Here is a 15,524-nt window from a genome sequence, read left to right on the forward strand (position 1 = left end):
ATGCAGAGATGGAAGCATCCGTCACAGGCATAACCACTGCAATGAACAAGTGTCAGTATCATCAGGTTATTCCAAAACAACTCTTTACCTAAGCTAAGTCCAGTGTAACAAGCAGGTTTATTCACAAACATACACCTCCCCAGGTAACTATTTTTCATTCAATAGATTTGTGCAGTAAGAAGTGCTTTTCTTGTGCTGAAATAGTTACAACCCCTTTGCTGTAAGTTTCCTTCAAAGTTATTTATTTCTCATTTTAGCCTTCACCTACCACATGCAAGCTAAGCATCTTTAACTCCTCTGAAAACCAGCTTGGGTATCTGGATTCTGAAACTAACAATATTTAAACTTCTGGATGCTGAAGGCCTGCTCAGGCTAACATATAAAGTCAATAAAGAGAGCAGAATCCTGAGCTGCATCTACTGATCTCACCTGGTTGGGATCAGAAGCCCAGCAAAGAGCAGGTAAGACTCCGTTATCTAGGGCTCTGATGAAGCAGACATCAAAACAAGACTTTTGAAAGCAACATAATTTATTTCATCAATATTTTCATTAGTGCCTTCTTCTGTTGGTTGCTAACAGTCATTATGTGACTGAGGGGATGGTGAAGGGAAAAGCCTTTGGTGACCTGAGGCCACTACCAGTGAATCTTCCCGCACTGATTTTAAAATTTCTCCTGACTGCACTGTAAATGCTCACACACAGACTGAGGAGAGGTAACTGGGTTTTTTCCTTTTTTCAAGTACAGTTGGCAGTGGATCCTACTCATGGTCAGTTGCTTGGCAACAAAACAAGTTTCTCTGGCTACAAAATAAATATTCCACATCTGAAATATTTGAGAAAACACTGTTTTTCCTAACTACATTCCATAGTACTTGGGCCACAGGGTTTCCCAGAATAGTCTAAAATGTTAACAGGGTTACACAAAGGACGCCCTCCAATTAGATTATTGCTCTGAGACAGATACAGATACGTCCCCCTATGCAACACTGTTCATATTCTTAAAATAGTACGTTAAATCTGCTCCATGGTCTAGAGCTCATGTAAAGTACTTTAACTGCCTAGGAACAAATTAGCTAACTGGATCCTGCGCCCTTTTAAATCTAGGCGTGGTGGGAGACATTTTGCAGGGACTAAAAATCTGGAAGTCGCTACATTCGGTCTGAAATGCATGCCAAAGAAAGCATGTCTAAAGAAAGAACCAGAGTGCAGACAAAATCAGATATCTCATCAACTGCCAGAGCCACAGAGGTATGCTTCTAGAAGTACGTGCTCTGGGATCAGCACAGAAAGTGTTAAAGTTACGTGCCTTCAGGTAGCTCATAATTGGGACTGCCGACTTTTTCTTCATCCTTTCAGCACAACACTTTGCTTTGTTGAGTTCACAGACAGCAGATGCCAGTTCTTCCTGCCTTCTGGAGGCACTTGTCACATCGGTCAATTCTAAATAACATAATGGACAGACTCATAATTGTCAGATGCAAAGACAACATCCTGGGCCAGTAGAGCAGAATACTGCAGAATCAGACCAGTGGTCCAGTTAACACCGCACCATGCCCCATCATGATCAACACTGGATATTCTAAGAGACTAAGAACAGGATAAGCACGTAGTGATGCTTCTCTAATCTCTTCAGGTTCCTATAGCACAAGGATTTCCTGCATTTAAAGCCCCAATGAATTTTTCTTCCATGAATTTGTCTTAATACAAAGATCAGGGAGGAGACATATCAATCTCTAGAGTTATTATTTGCCAGTAATTCCCAAAATCCAGCAGATTTTTTTTTAATAATATGGGTGGAAAAGAAAAAAAAATCTTTAAAGAAACCAAAACAATTATTGACACTAAAGACAGATTATCAACCTCATGAGTTTCAATTAGAGACACTGATGAAGAGCTCTAAGGCCGGCAACTCTCAATGGGGAAGCAGCCAGGGCTTGTGGAAAATGGCCTCTTAAAACACACGGGCTAGTGCTGGTTGTAAGTTCAAACATTCCTTTAAATATGGGACTTGGGCTCCAAACTCATCAGCGCCTTTCCTAAAAGGGGATTTAGGCATGTACCTCTGATACTCAGTCTAGTTATCTAATGCCAATATACAAAGCTAAAAACCTCCCAAGCATACCTAAATACTATATATGTCTCTATTCTACACAAATTTCCCGTATTTTTATTCTTCTGCATACACCCAGAGTGTTTACATCTCTGTGCTGGAAGCTCTTCATCTATCACGCACAAGTGTGAACAAGATCTGGAAACTAAGCAGTACTAGCTATACCTGTCCACTCTTCTCTTGAGTAGTGGACATGATAAAAGCTCTCAAGTCCAGTGGACATGATAAAAGCTCACTATCAGCTTTGAGAGAAGCAACTATTGATTTCTTATATGACACAGGGGAAGAAAACTTATTTTCTTATTTTAAAAGTAGATGATTTTTTCCAAGGGATTCCTGCTACTTTCAGCAGAGAGGATGGACAGTGCTTACATAATAAGTTCTCATGTTTTCTTCTGATTCCCTTTGCAAGAATAATTAATTTCCTCCTGAATGTCATTTAATTTTTGTATGTCCTATAAATGCTAATTAACATTCTTGTTATATCCTTGTTACCCCATCTTGCAATAAGAAACCAACCTACAGAAAAATTACTCTATTTGCATCTTAAGTGTCACACTTCAGATTCTCAGAATTCAAATTCTCAGCATACCAATTTACTTGTTAAACTGGTACCAGTTTACTTGTTACACTGACTTAATCTGCAGCGACTAGTTCTGGGCACATAATTAAGTTAGACACAGGTTCTCCAGGTAAGCAGTCAAAAAAGTAAAAGAAAACATTTAAGTGTTTTCACTCAGGACTCAACGACAGGCAAAGACAGGACTAATTTCCTCATGACTGCACTCAAAACATTAGTCTTCCTAAAGCTCTGCCTTCCACACTCCATCTTTCTGGAACATTCAAAGCACTGTCACTGCAACCTTCAATCCCAGAGCATGACAGCCAGAGCAATAAATGAGCAAAAGAACTGGTGGGAAAAGAGCAGTTTAGGACTGTATCATAATGCCTGGGGGCAGAACAAGAATTGCACATTAAGCCTTAATTCTATCACCATCTTCATCTCAGCACTTAACTTTGTTACATCCTTTGTTACAGCCAGCTAGATGCCCAGCACACGAGGCTACGCTGATAATTCTGTGTTTAACCAGCAATGCCCAAGTATATAGACGCAGAGCACTTTATGTTGGAGAATGAGGGGCAGATGGGACAGAGGAATTTTTGACAGTAAGTTTGACAGTAAGTTTCACAGAAATTTTCTGATAGCCAAAAAAAAGTGAAACTCAAGTCCCAGTATTTGTCTGGTCCAGCAGACATTTTATCCTGTTCTTATCCCTTTGGCATTTCTCTGGACCTCTTGTTCCAGGACAAATCTCTTTGCTCAGTAAGACAGCCTCCCGGCCTCAGCCTTATCGCTTACTTCAGCCTCCACTTTTACCCTGTCTGTTAGCCCAAGCTCTCCTAACTTCCTTCAGCCTGTCTCCTACCTCATCCTGGCATTTAGTCAACTGCTCACCTGCTTTTACGTGGGTTTTGCTCTCAGTCCTTACATCCAGCCTCAGTGCCCACCCCCTCACTGGCTGTTCTTGTTTCACTGTCATTCACCACTTCTTTCCAGCTCTGCTTCCTACACTGCTGTTCCTTACCAGATCTGGACACGCAGCCTCCCCCAGTTCCTTCTGAGCAGCCCAATATTTCTGTCCCACTCACTTTGCCTGAACAGGGCTTGATTCTCACCAACCCAACAGCTTCTGTCCACCCTCTTATCTCCATCTCTCAGTCTTAATGCCCGTTTTCCTACATGGTGCAGTCCAGCTCGTTTTCTATCAACTATGCACAGACACTTTCCTCCTCTGCCTAAACTGTCGTTACAGTGTCTTCTTTTCCCTGCTGATTTCCTTATCCTTGTTTACACACATCAGATCTGGTCCTGTCCCCCTTGAATTTGAAGTAGGTATTTAGGTAATTTTATTTATATGAACAAGAGTTACACATCCCTGATAGGGAAAAAAAATCCAGACCAATTGCATGTCCCAAAATGGGATGACTACATCTCGTCAGAGAAAATATTGCCAATACTTTTTAGCATGTGTAAAACAATGTATTTTTCTCTAGCCTTGTTCTTGGAAGGCACTAAACTGTTCTGGCTGAAACTTTCTGAAGAGAATTCAGCCTGAGGCAGACACCCAATGCAACACGGAAAATTTGTTTAGTTTGAAAAGTTACTTTGACAAAGTTGTGAATAGCTGCAAATAGGGCTTCAGGACTGGAAGTGCCTGGCAGCCTTAGCAATAGATGCTGTTACTAGCCCCGCCTGTACTGAAAATCAAAGGGGCACATTATAAGGTCACCCATTTTGGTGTCAATCAAGCATAAAACAACGGCATTTATGGATTTACTCTGGGTTTCTGTTACCATAACTGAGATGAGGTTTCTGCCATTTAATTGTCCTACGATTTGATGACCTGTTGAATCTAGACAGAGAGATTCTAACAGTATTTTTCTGCTCTTTAGAGCTGTGTCATAGAGGGTAGCAGCACTACTTACAAGATGTCCCCTGAGCTTCAGTTTCTGATATGGCAGCTCATTGTAAAGAGCTAGCGGACAAGCCACTGGGCCTCCAGCTGTTCAGACTCCTCCTGCGAGAGTCAACATAATCGTATCCCTACTTGTGTCTTCAGCTTCTCCACTGAAGTCTGCTGTAATGGAGCTACCTAAAGTAATTAGACCACCTGTTGCATCGCCAGATCTATTTAAGGGACTCCTACTGGAGTTTGGTTTACATGGTTTGACAGTAATTGTTTAAGTGGATGCCATTGTAATGACACTGCAAAATAAAATTATAGACTTATTTTAATCAATAAATATAATTACACGCTCATCAGACTATGAGCTTATCTGTAATTAGTTCTCCATACCATAATGCAGTCCATAATGCCAACTTTGTGCACATTACAGAACGTCAAAAAGAAATTACATTAGCAGATGACAGGATATTTACAATCAATTGAGCTTTTACAGATCAGAAAGATTCTGAGTCCTGGCAAAAGAAAAATCACAAAGTACTAATTGTGGAACTTCAATATGGCTACTTGGTTTGGGAGCAAATTTGGTTAAAATGGTACCACTAGTACCAAAAAATGGTCACTGGGTATTTCCACAGCCCTGATATCCACCAATGCAAAGAGGATTTTGCAACTTCAGTTACTTAAGCAGTTTGATCCAAGTCATTTTTTCCCTCCAGAACTATACAAGCTTGGGTAGCATAACATAGTGGGAAGGGCCGTTATCATAAGATATTAAAAAATTAACATTTCCATATAAAAATCTATGCAAATACATGCCGAAACACATACCCACATACATATCTGTATATGCTTACAGCCAAGGGTGTACAACCAAAGTAAATAAATGCTCTCCAACGTTTGAAGTTGACCCTACTAACACCTGTAAGACAGACACGCACTGATCTTAGAAGAGGAAATTCAGAAATAGGAAGTCATGATAACCTTCCAAGAGTAGTCTCAAAAAAAAAAAAAAGAAATAGTACTTACACAACTGACTCACACTTTTGTCCAAATCACTGGCTTCGAACAAAACAAAGCATAATCCTATAAATGTAAGAAATGGTTACAATATCCCAGCAACAGTTCTGCATCCATGTTGTATACTTCCATTTATTTTTTTAAATATATTTGATATGTATGCATTACTAGATAAGCAAAAAAGAAATCAAGAAACCATTTCACACACAAACTTTTATGAGTAACAGTGGAATATCAGATTATTATTTTTTTTAAGTACATCACAGGTGGCCTATAAGCTTCTTTAATATAACAGGAACATACTTATGTGTAGTGGATTTGAATACCTATGTATATAAATTAATGTTACATTTGTAAGGAATTTTAATATCATCACAGTATTTAGTGATTTTTTTTTATTTTTTCTATTCCTTTACGTATACCTTGGTTTCATGTCTTGAAAGGTGGCTCCACACTGCAGTCTTCATTCACATTGTCCACAGCTGAAAACTGCTGTTAAACACATGCTTTTTTTTAAATATGTCCTTAAACACAATCAAAACTAGCGTGGCGTATGTATCTTCTTAAATACCTAGCTGAAATGGAATTAGTTTTAAAAGACTCTAGAATGATTCCCAGCCAACCCCATTCAACTCCCATTGAAATATGGGCTTCAGGATAGAACTTAAATATTAAGTACAACTACCTGACATGAAGCAGTTATTCTCCAAAATTTTTTCTTCTGCTGCACTCTGTCTTGTAAAAAGAAAATAACTTGTAAGCACAGAGACAACCTAGCTTTATTTTTTTTTTTAAATACTGTAAAACAAGTAAAAATGTCATTATTAACTTGATACTACATTTTCCTGAAAGAAAAAGATACGGTTAAATCAGAGCACAACATAAGATCTGTGACAAAAATTCTAAAAAGCATAAAGATACAATGGGCTTTCAGACACCAGAACAGTTACCTCAAAAGGCACAAAACTGGGCCAAATGCACCATTTGCAATGAAAAATAACTTCTACTTTCATTGTGACTGCTTCAGGCAGGGGGTAAATCAGAAGCTGGCTCCACATGAGCTCCGTCCAAAGCAGCAGAACAATCCTGTTTTGAATTCCAACTCCACACACTAGCCCTTGGGAATAATAGGATGCTGTGCAGCAGTGCCAGAGGCACCCCAGGGCCCAGGTGTACCTGGTGATGTGACTGCTCAATGCAGTGGCTCAGTGTGTAGTGACTAGGCAGCAACACCAACCCAAGCACGGCCAGCCCAGCTGGTTTGTCACCACGGCACAGTCCTGCAGAGACATGGCTTTGGTCCCAAGACTAATCAAGACACATTGTCACAGCCTAGAGTGGACGGACCTGTATTTCTTTCAGTTCCTGAAGTAACACTCTCTCTCATTTCAGGCATCTCAGCACAGTGCTCCATGGGACTGGGTCAGGAAACAGTAACACTTCCATGTCACTGCACAGCTGACATGGGCCTAGATTTTGTTTGTCTCCACAAAAAGAGAAAGGAAAAACGTCTACGAGAATAAAGAGGAAGATCCTCCTTTCCATTACGCTTTGCACACTTAAAAGAGCAATAGCCCTGATTTTGTGATAACAGCATAAACAGGATGGCCTTCCATTTCAAAAACGCCCTGCAGCACTAAACAAGAACATGAATCCACAGCAGAAATTAACCACAACGCTATTAAAATTGCTTTGAATGCATATGGAGTTTAAGAGGTAACACAACCTTCTATGATAGGCATTCAAATCATTTAAATGAATTCTTTAGTCAAAACATTCATTTTTATTAATCTTATGTGCCTCAAAGCTTTGACATTCTAAAACTCTTCAGGGTTCCAGCCAGTTTTACCTGTATAGGATGCAAATCTAATATTGACAGACGTTGGCCATAACATTCTTAGAATCAGGTTGAAATTCGTGCAACTCAGAGGGTCCAAATTAAACAAATAGACAAATGCAAACAGAAGCAGCCCACTGAGAGGCCGTTCCCCCTATCTGGCAGGGTAAATATCCCCCATTCTTTATAACTACCAATCAGTAAGATCACTCAGTACCAGCCTTCTTTTCTGCACCCCACCCCCCAAACCATTTAAGGGTGCGGTTATGACAACTCAGGCATTAAACCATTCTGGTGATTCCATCCTGCCAGCCCTACCAACTGTGCCACAGAGACCAATGAAAATGTGGCCTGTGTAAGAGGATGGTCTATAACAAGAGCATGATCTCTGATTTACATGGAAAAATCAAGATGCTGCTCTGCAGGAATAAAGGAATAAATAAATAAAAGGAATAAAGGAATCAAAGACGTGAATTCCACACCAGTGTCAGTTCTGAACATCACCAAACGTTAAGGACATTAACCCACAGCTCCATCTGTAGCATTTCTCTTTATATCCACTTTTTAAAATGATTAATATATGACACTGTCAAGTATAGTTTAAATTAAAAAAATGGATTAGAAAACTTGTTCTTTAAAGGCACTATCATATCAATTTATCTACAAGTTTCATTTTCTTCACAATGATGCATACAACAGCTAAGAATAGCCATGTTTAATTGACAGAAGAAAAATGGATCGCTGTGCCTATTTTTCCAGTTACTTATTATCAAAGGTATGTCTGCACATCAAATAGACACCATTTCACTTTCCCTTTGTGGTCTGCTGGTGCTGGGGAACACAAAAACAAACATGAGACAATCATCATTAAAATTAGGATCCACAAAAACACACAAGGGGATTAGTTACATCTAGACATAATTTATTAACTAGCTAGATTCCAAGGCAATGGCATGCATCTTCAGACATTGCAGGCTGTCTTGTAGGTTGGTCATCCACCATAAATAAAACCTGAAGCTGCAATCAATTGACCTGACATTTACCCTTCTCCACAGCCTAAACACATGCTACCTCTCATGTCTGAATTTTAGGAGGCTTCAAACAACAAAGTGATAAGGGCTGATTAACAGTTGCTAAAATGAGACAAGCCTGTAGGAGTGTGTGACTCATGAATGGGCCAGAAACTCTTTACAGGAATGCTTCGGGTTTTTACCTAGGCTGAAGTCTGATATCATCACGTAAGCTACCAAGAGACACAAAAGTTAGTTTATCACGTGGGAGCCTTTACTTTCAAATGACATAAAAATCATCAACCCAGAGAAGCCTTTTTAAAGTTGACTGGGCCAAGGACATTGCATTTCAACTTCCTTTCTCAGGCAAGGCAGTACAATTTTCCTACTTTTGCTGTAGGAAAACCAAGTTCTTAAAAGCATATGTTAAATTCTGTTGTTGCAGCAAGATTCTTTAGATGTTTGACTTAGTATAACAGCCATTTGAAAGCAAACAATTCACTTGGAGTCCCCTGTCTCATTTTGCAAGACGCACTAACCAAAGAATCCTAAGTCACTATTGCCTTGGGCAAGTCGTCAAATCTTCCTGTGTCCCAGTAGCTTCTTATGAAAGCCTAGAAATTAAATTACTTTGCAAGGGCTCTGAGTGTTGTTGCATGTCCCCACACCTGACGCTGCTGAAGCACAGCTAGTCTGTCAGACAAACTCAGATGTACGGATCTGTTTTTCATGGAACAGGGTATTCCAGTGGTGTGCAATGCATGATTATTCGCATATATCACTTGATAAGAAATGGGGATAATCATCAGGTTATAGACAGTTAAAAACATCCAGTTTCTGATCCGACTGACCGCGATGAACCACAAGAAGAATTTAGCAACAAGGCAGTCAATCATGTAAAACTCCACTCTGTAAATCTGCTTCCTTAGACACAGATCCTAAGCTGGGCCAGTAATCTTCGTGTTCGTTCAGGCGCAGTCAGTTGTTGCATCCAGGCAGGCTGTGCAGCTGACATCTTAACGTGCAGATCAGCAGTTTGTCCAGCAGGCAATAAGCCATCACATTTCATGTATCAAGACTGGGCCACTGGCAGTCTTGGACTGCCCAACAATAGGATTCCTTCCAGCTTGTCCAGATCATTTCATTGGCAAAAGTCCACAAGTCTGTTCCCAACAACAAATTCTTGCCCTAGTCTGATAGGAAGTCGTTTGACTCAATCAGTTGTTGGATTTCCCCCCCTCTCTCTCTCAGCACGAGGCCTTCTGAAGACTCTTCAGTCAATTGCAGTCTCAGCAGGTCATTTCTCTCTCATCAGAACCCGAAGTAAAATCTGCTCTAGCTCCATTTACCTTGTCCAGTTGTCCCCATTGCCAGTTCAAATCCAAACAAGCCTTTTGAAGTATCTTAGTCCTTTTTTCTCTTGTCAGGAAACCTTTGGGACAGTTTGTAATCTATATAAGCACTAAGGCAGGACCATAAAACGAATCGTATGAATATAATCACAATCAGCAAAATCATCAAAAGGACTGATTCCATATTTAAGCTAGAATAATGAGGTAATGTGAAAAAAAAATACGCGGGGAGATCTAATTATATAATGCAGTATTCAGTTCTGTGGCCGGCCCCGCAATTCCTGTAACATTCCAATCAAAGTGATCTCACTAGCATGTGAGAGAAGAGCCCAGCTGACAGATTTGGGACATGTAACGTACTATTTAGTCAAGAGGCCCCATGTGCTATTCATAAAGAATTAACAACTCTTATATTGACAATGACAGTATTGTCAGAAGACCTTTGGAAGGGGAAAAAAACTCCATAAACTCTGTCTCTGTGAAGTTGGACTTTTTTTTTGCCCCTTTTTTCCAATGCTGATGTAATCTCCAAACATCTCCAGCAGCAGCTGCTCAGCGAAACCAGGCACCTTCTCCCTAGTCCCTTTCAGCAGCACACGCAGCACTTTCCAGCTCCCTCAAGACAATCAGGGCCTTTCTTTCACCAATTAGCTATCACTTCAAGAGCCCTGCGCTGTCCAACGAGCTCTTAAGAATGGTCTTTGCAGGAAACAACACTGGAGGGGCTTTTTTTCTCCTAGACAAATTAAAAGGGGAAGAAGGGAGGGAGGGAAAAAAAAAAAAAAAGCACAACAAAACAAATCAGAACACAGAAGCTGTCCAAAATGCATCACTCAATTAGTGCGTCGACAAACGCTGAAATGTCCTCAAAAGCCAACGCTAGAGCAAGGCACACACAAAAAATGCTCGTGCTTTCTTTAGGAGATAGTTTGTTTAGCTGAATATGTTAAACAGGTTTCATAGAAAGAAGGGCTCTTGTTACAGCAAGTCTCTGAGTTAGACGAACTAAAAGGGAAAGAAACTCCTGGAAGATTATGTCGTATTTCCTTATTTGGCTCTCCAAATGTAAAGCAGCATTATTTGAAGTAGACATTATAGGAAAGAACTTGGTTTAGCTCACTTTAAACATAGAGGATTGATGAAATGAGTGATTACTGGAACTGCTAAGATCTTTTTGAACTTGCTCAACTAGCAAACTGCTTTGCCCAGAAACCATACTTTCCATCTAAAAGAACTTAAAGCCTGATTCTGAGACTTAAAGCTCTGTGAAATCTACATTCATTTTCCTGTAAAATCAGGGAATAGGTACAGTAATACCTTGAGGTCCCCAGTGATGCCAAGTCCCCATTAGAACAAGCAGAAACTCTAGCACGCAGCTCAGAAGGGGAACAAGGAACTTACACAGATGTTTAATACCTTGTCTGGGCCTGGATCTCAGCAACTGGAACTGGACAAGTGGAGTTGGGAAGGTAAAAACATGAAGGATTAACAGTAAGAGAAATGACTTGGAGGAGGTCCAAGCCATAGTACAGTGTCAAGACTGCATCCCTGAATTTCAAAACTCTGGGTTAAACCAAACTGCATACAAAATATCAATTGTCAATACTCTCTTACATTACCATTTTCTGGTCAGAATTGTCCTGATTGGGGTAGCCTCATGAGATCCGACACATTGTCTTCTACAAGGACAACACAGATACATTTACACTACAAGGAAAAAATTTAGTCTATTCCCTTTTATTAACTGTGTATCAGAAGCAAAGCTCCAGGCTTTGTAAACAGTTAAATGGCATGGCAAAGTAAATACTTTAAGGGGTTTCAGGAGTTTGTTCACACTAATGGGTGCTCTTAACTACTATGGGGATATTTTAATGGAGTTGGAAAGTGTCAGAACTGATCAGATTGCTTAAAAGGAAAAAGTCTGATGTATTACCCTACGTGCATTTATGAAGGAATGTGAATCAACTCAAATTCCTCTGCATAGGAAGGCTCAACCAAGGGATGAATACACACAGTCGGGATTAAGAGGGATTCTTTGTGGAGGTGCACTGAACAATGAGTGTCTTTCTATACCTACAGACTTCAAAAGATGCATAGTTTAAAGGGACTCCTCGCTCCAACTAGTTAAGATTCTGCTGAAAGAATGTGGCATGGTGGAAAATATGTATATATGTACATTTACACACACACATATATATAAGTAGGGCCACCTCCAACTACAGGAGGAAAAAAGGGAAGAAAGGGACCTGCGAGGTCTATCAGCCTGTCCTAAAACAAGACCAATTATGCCACTCCTGACAGGTGTTTCTCTAACCTGTTTGCTTGTTTTTAAGAGACCCACATCCACAAAGATGATGAGAAATTAAATCTGAAAACGGATTTAAGTGGGAACAACAGTTTGACAAACTGTTCAGTGGCTCTATCTGCTATAATACAACCACCGTAAGCCCACAGCCAGTGGCTCTGCATTACACGCTCCCTTGGGCAACTGACTCACTTTATAGCTGTAAGTAATTTATTGGTGGAGATAATGATAACTGCCTTAATTCAGAAAGTACAGTTCTTCTGTATCCTCTGGATGGATGCATTTGCTGTACCTAAAAGTGCTTCTTCCGTGACAATCATCACCTCCACCCTAATGCAATCCTGCTGTCCGTACTCTAGCAGGTTTGCTGAAAACCACCAGCAGATTTTACTGAGCTCAGTATTAGCTAACGTGACTGCTGTGACATACAGCACATCATATTCCCTGGCCATCAGCTCCAGTTCAATCTGCTAGTGGCGAGAAGCCCAGTGGTTATTTAAGGGCACACGAAGAACAAATTGGTGGTTCATTCCAAACGAACAGGTGCCTCCTCCCCAGGCTCACAAGTGGTTCTCAGCTATGCCATCTCCGGCATTCCCTGAGAGGTGTCAAAGCCGGAAGGGAAACCGCACAACCCTGGCGCCTGGCACGGGGCTCTCCTTAGGACAGGCTGACACAGAGCTGGGTAAGCTTCCCCTACTGCTGTTGCAGGTCTTTGGCTCCACATGCCACGGCTGTCAGCTTGGCACTCTCTGCAGGTACTGCATTTATTCACACAAAGGAACCATCAGTTGCCGAAGACGGAAGAAAAGTATTTTTCTGCTTATATTTCACTCCTTAGGACAGATTTCCTTGCACAGAAAATTAATGTACAGCATAAGCAGGACAATTCTGCGTGCCAGAGGAAAACATTCTGTGACTGTAGAAAATGCAGTTTAATATGGATCGCTGTTCTCCTCTCCTTTGCAAAGTATTCTGAGACTCACTGAGGAAAAGCACTACATAGAACCTATATATAAATCATTATTGCTTGAATTTTTCCAAATATATGTTTTCAAATAACGTATGTTCCCAATGCCTGGCATTGTTTTGACTGATTTGCCTTTTCAAAGAACGTATGCTGTATCACATGTAAAAGCATCCTCTCTGCTCAGAGTTTATTTTGCTAAAATCGTTTTTCAACTAATCACCTCTCTAGAGAATAACGGCATGATAGAAGAGTATTCCTGATGGGTGGTATTTTCTCACTAACATACGTTTTCATCACATAATCAACGTTATTCCCTTCTCCTCCTATAAATATTTATGAAAATCCTCTAATTTGAAACTATTTCCAAGACAAATTCTGCATTTTGCTATTAAATTATCATCATGTAATTAATTGCCCTGGTACTCTGAAGGGTAGTTTAGCAAAAAATAAAAATAAAAAAATCAAAGAATACGGTCTTTTAAAACGTAAGCCAACAGATTTCATATCCAATTTTCCAGTTCCAATTATAAAACAGTCTACTTCCTAAAATACCATTACATTCCTAAAATTTTAAAATATCCAGTAAAATTACAAGCAATAAATCAGCACAACAATAATCATATAAACATCCACTGTTAGCAATTTGAAATATATCTCAAAATATAAAGAAATTAAAAGGATATTTCACTTACTGTATTTACCACATATTCAAAAGTCAGTATATCTATAAAGAAAAATGGCAAAGAGTTGCAGGTGTCAGCACGGCTAACAAGAAATTCCCAGTTCATTGCTAAAAAGAAAAAAAATAATGAACACAGAAAAAAAAAAAAAAGAAAGAAAGAAATTCAGGACCAGCACTTATCTCTCAGTCATGTGCCTGCTACAGTTATCAGAGTGAAAAAGGCACCTTGCTCCAGTTTGTACACATGAAATCTCCTGAACAAGCATTTTACATCACACGGAAAATAAAACACCACTTAAAAAGAGCCAGATCAAGGTATTCATAGCTTTAGAGGACAAAACCAAACATTCAAAGTCAATTCCTACTTCAAATAACTTGTGATAATAAGCACATTTCAAGACCATTCAATGTTGTATTGAGTCAAAGAAAAGCACAAACACCTGCCCCACTGGTTTTCTACTGGAAAGTCCCCAGCAAACATACTCCTCCCACCACAGTCAGTTCGATATGCCCCTTTCCATGATCAAGGACAGAAGTAAGACACTTCATTTACTACCTATATCTTCTCTCAAGAACTTTAGTGTCCATAAAACCAGAAGTGTTTGTAAAACTCAAACTCAAATACATCCTCAAGGCCTCACAGCCACAAATGGGAAAAAAAAAAAAGCACAGTGTAGGAAAAATAATAAAAATGAAGGAAAGTGATTAGAAGGAAAAGAAACTAAACCCATAAATCTGATTTAAAAGTGATTACCTAGAGAGACGTGTGTTTTAAAAAAGATTCAATGAGACCTTTGCAGTTCAGGAGCTGTGAGTGCATCATCTCCTCCATATGCTGCTGTACACTGCAATACTCAGTAGCAGACAAATTATTGCCCTTCAGCTTGCAGAATTTTCTTTCCAGAAGTGTGATCAGAACATCATCTAGAAGTAGCCAAGAAGATTGTGTACATGCCACAGTATTTAATCACATCACTGAATTAAAATATTAGTAACATCCAAGACAACCATCTCGCAACAAACAAGAATAAAAATGCAAAAAAATATATTAATAGCCACTCACAGGAAAAAAGCCTTGCATATATTATGAACATAAAAATAATATGTTATCAGCAATTATTACACCCATTTTCTTCTTCAGTTGCCAGAGGCCCTACACAGCTTGCTAAGTCTTCACACTCAGTTGTGTAATTTTTTTTCTTGGAAAGATCCTCTGGACTTTTGCTGGTGAAATTAAGGAATTATCACTGAATTAAATTGGACAGAATGGATTTAGTCCTAAACCATCTCAGAGCTTTTTCATTCTCAGAGCTTTCCTTCCATTAGTGGATTTTTTTTCCACTGAATTCATGGTATTACACGTCAATCTAGTAGAGAATTTTATTTTTAATTTGTTTAGTCAAAAATAGTACAAAATAATAATGTTTCAATTGAAATGCCAGCTTTTCAAAAGCAGAAAATCTGGCAAAACACACTCCAGCTATGATGATATATTTGTCAGGAGCTGTTTTTTAGATCCGTAAAATTTAAGATCAGAACAAGATCAAGCTCTTCTAAGTATTAGACAGTCAAAACACTCATACATAAAACCACAGGCTGTGTCTCCTGATGAGTGCCCTGGCCACCTATCTTCAAGCTATTCCCCAGTTTCTCATGACTTACAAACCTCACTTTCATCTCACTGTGCACAAAACCATACTGGGACCTTAAGAAACATCACAGGATGGGAAAGACAGTTCCCTTTCATCTGTAACTACATGTCTTCAGCAGATT

The 15,524-nt window shown here is 39.5% G+C and overlaps 1 protein-coding gene and 1 long non-coding RNA gene across 2 annotated transcripts in view; both read right to left on the reverse strand.

Moving 5' to 3' along the window:
• Positions 1-7,855, reverse strand: part of LOC308196072 (uncharacterized protein) — a 341,236-nt gene extending 333,381 nt beyond the window's left edge. The window contains exons 1-2 of the mRNA XM_080594553.1: positions 7,445-7,855; positions 5,605-5,661 (exon numbers count right to left, since the gene is read on the reverse strand). The gene's annotated coding sequence lies outside the window, so the exon portion shown is untranslated. The remainder of the gene's footprint in view (positions 1-5,604; positions 5,662-7,444) is intronic.
• A 486-nt stretch (positions 7,856-8,341) lies between these two features.
• Positions 8,342-14,658, reverse strand: LOC308196079. Its single transcript, XR_013952060.1, has 2 exons — positions 13,762-14,658; positions 8,342-10,530 (listed from the first exon to the last, which is right to left on the reverse strand). It is a non-coding gene; the product is annotated as an uncharacterized lncRNA (long non-coding RNA).
• Positions 14,659-15,524: the final 866 nt, after the last annotated feature.

Source organism: Anser brachyrhynchus, assembly GCF_964034855.1.
Source record: "Anser brachyrhynchus genome assembly, chromosome: 5".
In the NCBI taxonomy this organism is placed as follows: Eukaryota; Metazoa; Chordata; class Aves; order Anseriformes; family Anatidae; genus Anser; species Anser brachyrhynchus.